Here is an 11,905-nt window from a genome sequence, read left to right on the forward strand (position 1 = left end):
CGTAATAACAACAGTTGCCAGGCGGACCGAGCTTTAGGCTAACCGCCAAAGCTTTGAAGCAATGAATGACTTACACCTGGGAATTGCTCTAAATCTTCGAAGAATACAAAAAATTTGCACAAATGAAGTTTAAATCAAGCCTATACTCCGTTGAGGGCTACTGCTGGAGTTTGAATTTGGCGAGCTTTCTTGAATATGAAATAAGTTTCGTCGTCAACAAACGTCTTCTCAGAATGGCTGCGTAACACATGTTTAGACAGAATTTATACAGACTTTGAAATTTCTCGCGCCCCTCCTGACAGCCTCCCGCGCCCCCGGGTTGAGAACCACTGCACTAGATCGTGGCGTAGGGATGCACTTCAATGTTGCCGAGAGCTCGCTGGTGGCAGACAGCGGGCCAAAAAGGATGGATTACTCACAACTAATACCGCTATATGTAATATCTATGTACTATATAAATTAACCACCTACGGCACCTGGTAACGAGAGAGTTCTCTTTGTTTATCATTGAAAAAACATCAACTAGTTTCTCTGTTCCTTGTAGAGATACGTGCCATTCTATCTGTCAATACAACCACTATACACCCTGTAAAAGTCGCAAAAGACCTCGAACAATATGTAGGAAATGATTTGGATCGTACAACGAAAAATTAACAGCCGGGGCCAACGATACTTACGGCCTAATATAGCACATTACACTTGCAGGATATAAGAGGCCGACACTCCCAAAGAGACATCACGATTCACCCAGTATATGTTTTTGCTTTGCTTGTCGACAATACTAGATGCCACCCATCTTGAACCAATATTGCACTCATTTCACTCGGCGAGACCTATAACTAGACGGCTGCATCTGGGTATATGTTGCTGTATTGACCGTCTTATACTTGGAATACAAGGTGGGCTACTGTTACTGTGAAGTTGCAATTGCGCTATTCACATTTTGAGGCAAGGTTTTCGAGCTAGTCGCTAAGTTAGAATTATTATTTAATGATGTCACGATCAGCTAGTACCGTAGAAACAATTGTGTACGATTGCAGTGAAGATATGTTTAGGAGCCGTATTGACTATCCGATAGCATCTCAGAATTCATGGTGGTATTTCATGCGGCATTTATGACAGTGAATTTTGACATATTGTATTTATGCTTGACGATTAAGGCTTGGTTTAATATATAATTGAACGATAATGGTCAACAAATGTTGTGTTAATGGCTGTAAATCTGGATAGTTAACTGCTTAAAAAAAGTTTCGTCGTTCCACTTTCCATTTGACGATGCGGAGTTACAAAACAAATGGATATCTTTTGTGAATAGGCGCGATTGGAAGGCAACTCTCAATTTTGTAATCTGTGAATTGCACTTTGAATCAAAGAACATCAACGATTCAGGCTTGCGAAAACGACTACGTTTGGACGAAAAACCTGTCCCTACCATTCGATCCAGGCAGGAGCTGCAACGGCCTTCACTCACCCCGAATGTGACTCCGTGCAGAAAGCCACCAAAGAAAGGGGTATTTCAGAAAGATGAGTAAGTACCTTTTCAAATGGATGATAGGATATACAGCTTATCAGACATGACGGAGTCCCGTGCTCCACAAGGCTACAGCACGTACAAAAGAGATAACGAATATGTGATATACTACCATATGGAATTCAATGATTTCTCAAAGGTTTCGAAGAGCATAATGATTGACGATGAGTTGCATGTTAAGTTGAAGAGGTTGGTTAGCATAGGAACTTCTGGATTGTATTGCTACTCTTAATCGCCATGGATTTGCTGTTCGAGGACTAGTGTCGGATAGGCATCCTTCCAATGTAAAAGCATTTAAATTATTGAGAAAAAAATACCCTGGAAATGATGAGTTCTTTTTTCATGATCCATCCTGCGCCAAGAAAACGTATCTATATTTCGATACTGTACATCTTGTAAAGAACTTACGAAACAATTTCTCCGACTGAAGAAATTTGTTTTTCCTCCATTCTCATTCACTATTGATTCTTTAAGTATATCATCGCCTGGTGGATTCGTTGCATGGAGCGATCAGCACCGTAACTGCCGCACCCCAAACCCCCCAATTGGGGGGGGGGCTGAGCTCGAAGGGGGCCCAAAATTATTTCCTGAATTAGCATAAATCATAGAGTATTTTTTGAAATTTTATGCAATTTTTTTGAAATTTTTTCGCGCAGTGCGCGAATTCAGGTAGCCATTTATCTATATTATTAGGTATTGGACCATTACCACGCCCCGACCCACCAAGACATACAATCAAGTTTTAGGCCATATAACATGCGACTCCAAGAGGTGTGCCAGAACGATCGGCAGCGAGAAAAGCTTGACCAAAAAGGTCTATGCCCTTATGCAGACCGAAGACTTCGTTATATATACAAAATACTAGGGATGGTGTGAACGTGAGGTTCACGTTCGCGTTCTGTGTGTGAACCTTCGAAATTTAGGGGTTCACGTTCACAAACGAACCTTGGTAGGTTCTGCAATGCGAACCTTTTTCATATATTACAATTTTCACTTCATTATAACATCTTTGGTTGAAATTTATTGCATGTCAACTGCGAGCCACTCTATGCGTGGCGCTGGCAGCATAAAAACAAATCAACACTGAATGACCATGCACCTTGAAAATCTCAAAAATTCTACATGCTTGGTTACAAATGTTTGCTCGAAATATCCAGCTTTACGTTTGTGAATATTTAGTGACTCTGTGATGTGAGCTTGGCCCGCAATCACACAAGATCAAGAGGGAAATACGCTATACGTAGGTACTCAACTTAGCCAGGGATATCCCTAACTTAGCGAATGATGCTTATTCAGCCAATCAATGAAACTGATATCGTTGTCTGGTAATAAAAATCTAGCTGCCGTACGGGGTCAATCTTGATTTCATGTGTTTATTGCATCATAAAAAACAAATCGTCGCGACTGGGGTGTTGGCTACTGCTATATAACTTTTTAATGGGGCAATATCGGTATTAGGTATGGAAACCCGTTTTACGCTCTGCGCAATATCAATGTAGCAATACTCAGACGCCGAATGCATTGTCTGGTCTGGCCTGGACCGTTAAGTCGTAAGCTTATATTCCCTTGCAAGTCCTCGTTGGCAAAGCGACGGAAGATATTGATTTTATGGGATTATTATATGATGTGATTGCCGCAGTTGACACACTTGACGACGTTTGTCGACGTTCACATTATTATAGGCTATCACATCACTGAAATGTAAGTTTGGAATTAGCAATATGACGTCACCTGACGTCATGAGGTTCACGTTCGTGTTCACACCATACCTACAAAATACATATAGGTTTAATTCTCCATAGTCGCCTAAATGACTGGCGCCGAATGTTCCTGTCTTTGCAATCTGAACCCCACAAGACAAATACCATCCCGTTGGGAAAAATTTTATGCCAGTGAAGAAATACCAATTTGAAATCGTGTGCGTCTCTTAGTCTAGAAGCCTACATTTGGACGATTCTATATTTTTTGATATAGCAGACTTGAAGTCACGAAATAACATCATGTGACGAAGTCATATCAACGTGTCCGCCAGCCCGAAGATGTTTAATGATTATTTACGGGCCCTCCCGTTTTCAAGACACTTCACTCAGCTCTACCGGTAAATCTAATTACGTGAGTAGAGAGGACAATAAATTGATAGCATAATATATATGCAATCGCCGATCTGATTGATCGATTTCATCATAAATTATCGAAAATTTTCGCGCATCGCGCTGGCTCACAGTATAGTACAGACAATTTCGTGACAAACGCGAACAACGTGATGGGGGGGGGGGGTCGTTTCATCACTCTATGGGAGCCCAAGACCCACGTTTTTAGGGGCCTGACCAGGTGCTGTTTCGTTTCTGCCAACGGGTATACGCCCGAAGATGTTTAATTAATATTGAGTTGTCCTACCTTTTCAAACACACCTCACTCAGCTCTACCGGCAAATCTGATTACGCGAGCAGAGAGAAGATAAAAATTGATAACAATTTATGCAATTCCCGATCATACTGACCGATGAAATCATGAATTCTAGAAATTTTCCGCGCTTCGCGCGCTTAGGCGTCAAAAGCTGATTCACTAAACAAATTCCCAATGAAAATGATGAATATCGGTAAAAGTGTATCGCCGGAGGGTTCGCCCCCCAGAAGTTTGGTCTATAACCCTATGGGGGGCCCAAGACCAAAGTTTTTTGGGGAGGGGGCTGACGAAGTGCTGTTACGGCCCTGGGAGCGATCTTCACAAAATAAGGGAATGTGATGATAAGCTATATTCGAATTAGCGTAAAGCCCCAAAATTGACATTTGCCTCATTGCATCCAAGCAATAACAAACAGAATGTCAACTTGGCTCTTGCTCCATTCCATGTGTCAATTATTGCAGCTTGCAAAAGTTATTTGCCTCACAGGGAAGATATGGTTTCATTTTTGAGTCTTATTAATGCTTGGTGGACAATCGTCAATTGCTGTCAGAGATTTTCAGCAAACCCCTTGGCCAAAGCAGTGGTCCCACAAGTTGCAAAATTTGATTTTTTACAATACTTTTCTAAGTGGCTTATAAAATGGAATGGATATAACCAGAGGTGGTCAAAGTAGTCAAGAACGCTACTCAAGTAGAAGTAGAAGTAGCGACGAAAAAATCTACTCAAGTACAAGTAGAAGTACTTCTCTCATGAGCAACCTAAAACTACTTGAAGTAGAAGTAGAATTGACTGATTTTAAAAGTACTCAAGTAAGTAAGTAGTTGTGAATACGATGTTAATTCGTTCACATGGATTGTAAAAAGGTGCAAATTGGACCATGCGAAAGGTGACGAGCTTGATTCATATTGATGCATACCAGCAGGTATCCAATTTTCGACAGCATAAGGATAAGCATTCGTCCACATCATGGGATGAAAATGATAGTATTTATATGGAAATGCGATACTAATCCTCTGTTTACTCAAATAGCACGTTTTAGAAAATATCATGGTATTGCGCACTCCCCCATATTATAAGGCCTGTAGTTTAGTCGAAGAGCAATACGGAGATGGTGTGTTGGATACGGTGTAAGCACATTGTGCGATTAGTAAACGTTAATAAAAAATATGGTGGACCGTCAAAATGCTATATTGTGTAGCTTTATTTCTGGAAATTGAAGGCATTACTACCCTTGCTTTTATACTTCAACATGTACGTTATCCAGACAAGAGAACTGATATTAGTTAGAAATCAAATATATGGTACTGGGAATTGAAAGTTAAATATAAATCTAAAAACGGAACATGTATTTAATATTTTTAGTCCAGAAAGTTTCGAAGGTTGGTATGCTAAAACAGCTCTAAAACTAAAGAAAAGTCAGAGTCCACTTTTCCAGATTAGGACACGCCATGGACATCTAGATTACGATATAAGTAAATGCTAAATTGCGAAACATCAGTTTCAAACATTATGATAAGCCATATATACTGTGATGAAATATTTGATATGGCGAAGGGTGACAATGCGGTGTGAACGGAACCACGCCAACCCGCTACCTAAATTATATTCACCGATACTTTCGTGAAATCATACTGGATACTCCGCATTCACTGCGCGCGAAGCACGACCAAAATTCTAGGCTCAACTCGACTTTTATGAATACGATACTCCGTGAAAACAGCCCCGAAATTTCTCAGGCTATCTTCCTGATTGGAGGATTAAATTACTTCTACTTGACAAACTGAAAATAGCAAAAAGTAAGTAAGTAGATCACAAAATATTATGAATTAGAAGTAGAAGTAGTGAAATTCAGATCTACTTGAGTAAGTACCAGAAGTAGAGGAAAACTACTTGAGTACTTCGAAAAAGTAGAAGTACTTCGTTACTGACCACCTCTGGATATAACCCCCAGAACTATTGTTTGTCAAAGCAAACCTTCAAAGCTCTGATTGAAACCCTGCAGTCGCAGTCACTGCTTTGTGCTTATGTAAGACTTGTTAGCAGAAAGGTATGAATATGTGATTCACAGAAAATTCCAAAGTGATCCGATTGAAAGAAGGCTCTCGCGGTATAGGCAAATGAGTGGGGGGAGATTTCTGGTGGATTTACAAGAAATTACCAGTTATGAAAGATAATTCGGCTCCGCTCCGTCCTCAAAATTGAGGTTAACTACTAGGAGCATGATATTGGTGTTTCATGTTCAACTCATTTTGATCATTTCAAACAAGTCATTGAAGATGTGGCGATTGAAATTACCGAATCAGTTCTATCTCCCGACAGCGAGGAGGTGTCGTATGTTGTGGCTGGGTACATTGGTAAGAAGGTCATCGAAAAATTGTCTTGTCAAGTATGTCATGATCATCGAGTCCTTTTTTGATGAGTCCTGTGGCGCAGGTTCACGCTATTTCGACTTACTCGATCGTGGAGGACTGCTTGCTCACTCAGAACCCCTCGCCAAGTTTGTTGCATCCAGTCTTTCAATCTCAGATGTTTCTGATAAAATCATCTGCTCTCACCCCCAGGCCGCAGTGAGGGAAGCTGGTCAATACGTTTTGCATCCTTTTGGGGGACCTCAAGTTTTGCATGTTGTTATCATCGAGATCGAGCTTTAAAATTGGCGGGCAAAATCATTGTGAACATATATTATAATAACAAGCAGAAGCTGGTAAATGCCTCTGTGAAAAAAGATGCTGTGAAGTACTTTAAAAAAACGGAAGTTGAGCAAGACGTAGTTTGCTTACCACAGTCATTCGTTTCACTTGCAGAACTTCAATGGCTAAGCTTCATGTACGTTTTTCAGAGTAGTTCCAAATGAATGAATTTCATTTTCACGTGATGCTTGAATCTGTTTTACCATACTTTTACATGCCCAAGTCCTCATCCCCAGATTCTCGTTACATTGTCTTCTTCTGCGTTGGTGGATAAATACATTGTGACGCTGTCACTTGGCTCCTAATTGGGTTGTTTCATGTGAAAGTACTAATTTTGCCGGTTATAAGACTTCATTAGACTTGTATGGCGAGGCGTCTGGTATCGAGAAGTAAGATCGCAAACAATCATTGAGTCAGTCGTGATGTCAGTTTTGTAAGCGTCGGCCTCTTATATCCTGCAAGTGCTGCAATGTGCCGTATTAGGCCGTAAGTATCGTAGGCCCCGTTAAAACACTTTGATTTTCTCCTACTCCTGGAAAATGATGTCAGAAATCAATTTCATATTAGATTTCGCTTCGTCAATCGGCATTGACCGCAGCTGGTCGGAGATGAAACCCCCGAAGCTGCTGAACCGATCCTGTGACTTCCCAATCTCTTCTGTTGACTTCTTTAGAAGCTTCACCATTTCCTCCTAGATATAACAATGCTTCTGGTTATGTACCGAGTCTGGAAATATTACATCTTTATATCCGAACACTAATAAAAGAGTCTGCAAACTATTTATTACAGCGCCTGCATCATGGTATTTGTCTCAAAATCCTTCATAAAAGTGCATAGACCCCTAGTCTACTTCGCTCTCTGCCGAATAGAACCATCAGATAGGTGTATAACAGAGGCGGGCTACTTATGCAGTCGGCGGGGCGGATATGTAAAAAGGAAGTACTTGGCAAACCGGATTCCTAATTCGATACATTAAAAGCGTATTTATCCACCTATAGCACTAATCGTATTTAATGTAAACAGTAAGTGTGAAGCATGGAGACCAAACAGTAATAAATGGATGTATTAACGTAATGTGCATTTATAGCTGTCGAAGTCAATGAGACATCTGTGGTCGATCAAAGTTGATAACAGGTTCTTTGAACTGCTGCGCATAGGACACAAAGAAAACAGAATTAAAGCACAATTACCAATCACTATTATGTGTGTCCGAAAAGATGAAGGAATGACTCACAGTCACTATAACTTGATGTAGTGAGCTCTAGGAGTGGTGAATTGCGGCAGACTGTGACCACGGGCCGTATTATCATTGAAAGACCGAAAACCGTTTGCGGACCGCTCAAAATCCATTCACGGACCTATGTTGCACACCTCTGGTAAAATGTATCGCATACGAACAAAGGGTTGAGATTATTTATCAAATTTACGAATATATCAACTCATTAGGGTTGAGTTCGTGAGTAAATGCTGGTATTACAAGCCTTCTCGTGTTGACGAACTTACGCGTATAAGATCCACTATCGCACTCCATAGTCCACATATACACGCACGCTAAAGAATAGCCTATACAGTCGTAGTAAGCAAATACTGCAGGATTGCGGCAGACTGTGGCCGCGGGTCACATTATCATATAGAATCGGACACTATCTGCGGGCCCATCAAAATCACGTTGCGGGCCGCATCCTGCCCGCGGGACGTATGTTGCCCGTCCTGATGTATAATAATCCTAGTATAAATATAATTGAAAATGAAACATCACTTGAACTCTGGTCTTCTCAGTGCTACGATATGATCGCTTTCTGGAATTATTATCTTTAGGCAAAGCACTCTCAGCACTAATAACTGGCTCCTCTACATCTGCATCTGCATCTAAAAGAATATAAATTGGAAAATGCAAGATATCGTTATACATTTAAGACACGACACATCACCATCACTGGAAGGGCACAGGCTTGTGTCGGCGTTATCCCCCACAAAAACGAAGTGAAGTTGACGACGGTGCTAGAAGACAAATATTACATAAATTTATCAATCTCACTGTTTTCAGTGCAAAGATATTATCATGCTGCATTACCTCTTATGTCTCACCACTTGATCCAGAAACGACATCTGGGTATAATAAACCAAATGCTCCGGTACTGATGTTGCACTTCTACTCGGCACATCACTGCGCTTTTTGTGTTTCCTTGAGTATTGAGTCCGCAAGCTGGTCCATCGACGCTGGCACCTTTCAGCTACAATGGTAAATACCAGATGGGGATGATGCAATGGCCAGCTGTAGACATTCCAGAATCAAACTTACCGGACACAAGCAGATGAGAAGAGATAGGCCTATCTCTTCAGGCACTTTCAGTAACACTATGATCTTTGTGTTGCTTAAGACTGGTATCCCTGATTGATGTGCGCTGTGACACCAGGTCAATCGAACTGCGATTGAATTCATATTCCATCATTCAATAATGTATAAAATTTACGCTATGTTTAGGAATCAAACTGGTCTGAAAAAAATATGCACAAAACAAATATTCACAAGTTCCGCGAACAATGCAATAATAAGATCATTGTTCTCATAGTGTCATAGTTCTCATAGTTTCCTTGACATTCACTATCAATGTTTAAAGATCCCATGCTCAAATTAAAACCGCACTGCCATTGAACAGCCCCATAACTGTACCAAAATGCTGCATCAACGAATTCCTATTATAATTAGCTTTCCTTGTATAATTATTGGAGCCAAATGAATTCAAAGGAGTCAGGTTTAAGGCCTCTGGTAACACAGAACGCTAGCTTCCATCAACTTCAGTTCCATTTGGGTCAACAGTATGACCGTGTAGGCTATACCAGTCAGGTAGATTTTGGTTTAACGATATCCTTGGATATAATTCTGCTGGACGAGAGAAAAATACTCGCTACCAGGGCTGATAGGAGCCCTACGCCTGATATGCTTGCCATCCATGGCTCCAATGAAGTTTGGATATTGCCAGATGTTGGGAAATCCATTGTCTACATCAGGGCTGTCAAACTCAAATTGCGTTGAGGGCCGAATTCTAGCCTTGCAGTCGCTCGCGGGACGGATCATTCAACTGATTCCCAAATGTTACCTCGTGTCTTTGCTTTTCACTTTATTACTTTATTGTCAAGGTTTTATAGATAATAATTCACGGATCATAGGGGTTCTTTTCCAGCAAGTCGCAACACCTCTATTTGCGAACGATTATCTTGACAAAAATACGACAATTGTCCGGTTGAATTCAGGAGCCGATAAAATAGTGGCGCTAACGACGATATAAGTTGGCAATTTCTATGTTCCCTTTGCTGTAATCCGCCGTTAGCCCACGTGTGTGCTGTGGGGAATACAAGATATTTAACTGTGAACGCGGGCGTTGGAATTTGGGTTATTATTATTAAATCGCAAGTCGGGTATCTCTGCCCAAGTCTGGGGACTGGGGAAGTGACACAGCAGTGCGACCATCGATACTTGCAGTATGTATTTCTGTAACCAAGATATTTTCTATGTAAATTGCATGTATCGGTGCCGCATTGGCGTTTTTACTCCTGCGAATAGCTACTTTCTGGTCCCTTTTTCCGTAAAAAGCTGAACTCAGTCTGCAACTCTTGCCCCCAGAGAGAGTGAAAGCACAACAGCATAGTCGGATGGTTATAATGTGGCCTATATGCGAACATATGCTCGGCATTTGCTGTCTTGACGGAATATTTATTGATAGTATTTCCTGCAAAAATCTCAACATTTCGTTACAAATGTGCTGTATAATATGGGAATTATTTCTTTTTTGCTTTTTCACGAAATGCTCGGTCGCATAAATCGCATTTAAAGTCTTTAAGATCGAGATGTATTTTTATTTGGTTTTTCAGAGTAGCGCCGCAAGAAAATTCTTTTCCACAAACCTCGCAAACAAAAACAAAAAATACCGCTGTGCGATACCAAATGACTTCTCAGTACACTTTGTTGATGGAAGGTCATCCCGCAGATATCACAACTGTATTCTTTGACGTCTGTATGAACTCTCATATGACCTCTCATAGGACCAAGGTGACGAAATGCTCTGCCACATATCTCGCATTCAAATTCCCACAAACCGGAATGAATGACAATATGATATTGTAAACTGTCCTTGGAAGGAAATGTTTTATTGCAGATTTCGCAACAGTGTTTCTTTGCGTCGCTGTGCAACTCCAAATGGGCTTTTTGTCCCGACTTGGTGCGGAATTTTCTCCCGCAGATATTGCAACCATGCTCTCCGACGTTTGTATGAACTTGCATATGATTTTTCATATTGGCATGCCTAAAGAATGCTTTGCCGCATATCTCGCATTCAAATTTCTTGCCACTAAAATGGACCAGAAGATGATGAGTTAAACCAAATTTTGAACGAAAAGTCTTATGGCAAATATCGCATCGATATTGTCTGACGTCACCGTGAGTTGTCATGTGCGTTTTTACCGTATAATTGTCGCGAAAATACTTCCAGCAAATATCGCATTGATATTTCGTCATCACAGTATGGATTTGCATGTGTCTTCTCATGGCACCAGTGCTGGTAAATGCTTTACCACAAATTTCGCATGTAAATGCTTTTTCAGCGTCGCTATTTACTCGCATGTGAAATATTAGTTTGGCTTTATAGTAGTATGCCTTCTGGCATATCATACATGGATATTTTAATCCGTTGTGAATTGTTCTATGTCTTTTAAGTTGTTCTTTATAACGATACTCTCTTCCACACTCATCGCAACCGTATTCTTTGATATCAAAATGCATGTTCATGTGTAGTTTCATCCATAAACTGCTAGCATATGCTTCGTCGCAAATCTGGCATACGAAATTCTTTGCAGCAGAATGTGTTTGTCGGTGCGACTTCAAAGCACGGTTGTCATTCAATTCCTTCTTGCATATCGAGCACGAACATTTGACCTCGCAACGAGGTTCTGAATGTCTTTAAAGACTGCCCTTACTGCTGAGATTCTTCCGACATATTTCACATGTATGCTTATTGCTCAGGAGCAGACCAGTGGATTTTCGTGTGCCTTTTTAGCCGAGCATTGTCAGCAATGTCCATTTCACTACTGTCACATGAACGCGTGTTTCCTTCGTAGTGACATTGCTTGGCGAATTCGCGCTTTCAGGTCATGTCCATTCGACTGTTGTTCGAAAACTTGTGATGTGATGGTCAGGGTCACAGCAAGGTTTCGCAAGTATACGCTGTATTTATCCTGTTACAAGTAGGCTATAACAAAACAATAAAGCTCTAAACCAGAT

The sequence above is a fragment of the Botryllus schlosseri genome, chromosome 6, assembly GCF_051294905.1.
Source record: "Botryllus schlosseri isolate E-star chromosome 6, Bs_hap1, whole genome shotgun sequence".
NCBI lineage: Eukaryota > Metazoa > Chordata > Ascidiacea > Stolidobranchia > Styelidae > Botryllus > Botryllus schlosseri.